The 3,570-nt window shown below is 48.5% G+C and overlaps 1 protein-coding gene across 1 annotated transcript in view; it reads left to right on the top strand.

Moving 5' to 3' along the window:
• Positions 1 to 1,668: 1,668 nt before the first annotated feature.
• The window catches only part of RNPS1 (RNA binding protein with serine rich domain 1), a 17,575-nt gene continuing 15,673 nt past the window's right edge, over positions 1,669 to 3,570 (top strand). Inside the window, 1 exon segment of the mRNA XM_065558640.1 lies at positions 1,669 to 1,801. The gene's annotated coding sequence lies outside the window, so the exon portion shown is untranslated.

Here is a 3,570-nt window from a genome sequence, read left to right as displayed (position 1 = left end):
CTACTAGTGTGAGTGAAACTGCAGCCATCTGCTAGAAAAGCTGACCATTACATATTCTGCTTCAGCATCAAGGCAATTAGCATGAAAGTAGGTGAGAGTTCACAAGATGGGGTTCTGTGGTTCAGGTAGACCCAGAGCAGAAGAGCTTCATCAGCACTTCTGGGCTTCCACTCTCCCGAGTTACCTGGTAGCGATGCCTAGTGACACCAACAGCATGGATTCACCAAGGGGAAGTCGTGCCTGCATCATAATTGCCTTCTATGATGAGATAACTGGCTCTGTGGATGAGGGGAAAGCAGTGGATGTGTTATTCCTTGACTTTAGCAAAGCTTTTGATACCGTCTGCCATAGTATTCTTGCCGCCAAGTTAAAGAAGTATGGGCTGGATGAATGGACTGTAAGGTGGATAGAAAGCTGGCTAGATCGTCAGGCTCAACGGGTAGTGATCAATGGCTCCATGTCTAGTTGGCAGCTGGTTTCAAGCGGAGTGCCCCAAGGGTCAGTCCTGGGGTCAGTTTTGTTTAATATCTTTATTAATTATCTGGAGGATGGTGTGGACTGCACTCTCAGCAAGTTTGCAGATGACACTAAACTGGGAGGCGTGGTAGATACACTGGAGGGTAGGAATCAGATACAGAGGGACCTAGACAAATTAGAGGATTGGGTCAAAAAAAACCTGATGAGGTTCAACAAGGACAAGTGCAGAGTCCTGCACTTAGGACAGAAGAATCTCATGCACTGCTACAGACTAGGGACCGAATGGTTAGGTAGCAGTTCTGCAGAAAAGGACCTAGGGGTCACAGTGGACGAGAAGCTTGATATGAGTCAACAGTGTGCTCTTGTTGCCAAGAAGGCTAATGGCATTTTGGGCTGTATAAGTAGGGGCATTGCCAGCAGATCGAGGAACGTGCTCGTTCCCCTTTATTCGACATTGGTGAGGCCTCATCTGGAGTACTGTGTACAGTTTTGGGCCCCACACTACAAGAAGGATGTGGAAATATTGGAAAGAGTCCAGCGGAGGGCAACAAAAACGATTAGGTGTCTGGAGCACATGACTTATGAGGAGAGGCTGAGGGAACTGGGATTGTTTAGTCTCCAGAAGAGAAGAATGAGGGGGATTTGATAGCTGCTTTCAACTACCTGAGGGGGGGTTCCAAAGAGGATGGAGCTTGGCTGTTCTCAGTGGTAGCAGATGACAGAACAAGGAGCAATGGTCTCAAGTTGCAGTGGGGAAGGTCCAGGTTGGATATTAGGAAACACTATTTCACTAGGTGGATGATGAAGCACTGGAATGCTTTACCTAGGGAGGTGGTGGAATCTCCTTCCTTGGAGGTTTTTAAGACCCGGCTTGAGAAAGCCCTGGCTGGGATGATTTAGTTGGGAATTGGTCCTGCTTTGAGCAGGGATTGGACTAGATGACCTCCTGAGGTCCCTTCCAACCCTGATATTTTATGTGTGTGGATACGCAGAGACAACAAACCGGGTGAACTGTGGGAGCCCTGCGGGGAGCTTTTGAGAGAGTGGGGCCGGGAGGCTGTAGTCGTAACTTCACTCCCCTATTAGACCCAGGGGACCGCGAACAGACTCAGCCCTGCCACAGCCCACGCTGCCAGCAGCAGCGAGGGACACGGACCAATCTGCCTTGTCTCTTTAAATGCCTTCCCCATCCCCCTGCCCCGTTGGCGGCTGACGCCATCAGCATGCGCCGTCCGGAGCGCTTCCCGCTCTGCGCGGAGCCGCGTCTATTAAGCGCGACGGGGTCGGGACTCGGGGGCGGTGGCCGTGGCGGGCGCTGAGGATGTAAGTAGGGGGTGGCCGGGGATCTGGTGCCATCCGGCTTGGGTGAGGTGTCGGGGGTCCCCGCTATCGTCTCCGGACCCCGAGAGGAGGGGCCTGGAGCTACGGAGCAGGATATGGCAGGTGGGGATGGGAAGGCCGGGACCTAACCCGTCCCGGAGGATGGAGCCTGGGGGAGGGGCCTTTGGAAAGCCTGCGTGGAAGTTTAGGGGTGGGCCGCAGAGGCATTTCTTCCTCCTCGTGCTTTCGGGGTTCGCTCTGCACTTGGGCCAGGCTGCCCCGCTGGAGTTTTGCAGCGGGGATGGTGAAGCTGCGTTCCCCTGTAGCTGGGGGTCGGGGTGGGCCGCTCTGGAACAGGGCGCATGCTCTAGTACTACTCTCTCCCTCCACATCTCCTGTTCTGTTGCACCTGCTAACCGCAGGGGCAGTTGTGGGGGAGGGTCCGCTTCTCTATCGATCCTCTTCGGGGCTGTGTTTTTCTATCCCTGTTTCTCAGCCGTCATCGTGGTAAGGCCGTACATGTTCTGTGGTCACTAACAAACCCATAGTGCATCTGGCACTGCAGATTGCAGTACATGTCCCCCCAAAAACGTTGTGCAAACTGAGATACAGACTGAACACAAGCATTTATTTATCTGGGTAATTCTGTGGTCTCTATCGCTGTAGTAGCTAAATGCTCCTTGTATGCTAATGAATTTAACCTTGTAACACTTCTATAAGGAAATGTTATCACCATTTTCTAAATGGAGACCCAGAGGCACAGAAAGACTGAGACTAAATGACTTGCCTTAATAGCTAAGTTCATACAGGAAGTCTTTGGCAGAGCTGAGTTTGCCTCACCCATCACTGTAATGTAACTTCATGAGAGTAGTGCACAACTCCTTAGAGAAGAAAAGTGAGAGAGTAAAGTATCAAACCAACACATCCTGTATGATTTGTGTTTATGTCTTTCATTTAGATATTAGGTGTTGCAGAAAAACTCATTTGTTAGTGGAGAGGTTTTCTTGGTAATAAGTAGGAAAAAAGCATATTCTTGCAAATGCCATCCATGCATGTATACGTTTGTCTGTAGATATATACATAACTTGTTCCTAATGGAATTATTTTCCAGTGAGTGTTAGCTAGGATTCATAGATTCTAGGACTGGAAGGGACCTCGAGAGGTCGAGTCCAGTCCCCTGCCCTCGAAGTCTCAGCCTGAATACACTGATAACTGGGTGAAAGTCATGTAGTCTTGTCTCATTCACTCAGATTTCAGTTTCTACTCATCAGAAAGTAGACATTTGCAGTCAATTTGTTGATTGTAAATAAGCAAGACAGCATTTGTTCTATTAAGTGAGGGTACATGTATTTCGGGGGGGGGGGGGGGGGGAAGAAAGGGAGACAATGGGTAAATTGTTGAGCCCCAGAAAATCAGTATAAGAGAATTGCAGATGCAAAGGACAAAACAATATGAAATCCAGAAAACTACATGGAGTTTATTCTTATTACCAAATGTTTCTAAACTCTAATTTATGTAATGTGCCTAAGTATCCAGCTTCATTTTTGTTAGTAGCATTATGTATCCTGTTTTATGGGTCTGGCAGTGCATAGTCACTTTTAAAAATGCAAATAATGGCCAGTCGCCTTCCAAATACTTAATGAATTGACTAGGATAATAGAGATACTGTATACAGCTTACAACCACCATAATGGTGACTGCTAAGTTGGCTCTGTAGTGAGCATAAACCAAACAGGAGCAACCTAACAATTGCTGTTAATGGCTATTACAGTA

Source organism: Chrysemys picta, chromosome 10, assembly GCF_011386835.1.
Source record: "Chrysemys picta bellii isolate R12L10 chromosome 10, ASM1138683v2, whole genome shotgun sequence".
In the NCBI taxonomy this organism is placed as follows: Eukaryota; Metazoa; Chordata; order Testudines; family Emydidae; genus Chrysemys; species Chrysemys picta.
This window is presented reverse-complemented; position numbering and strand designations above follow the sequence as displayed.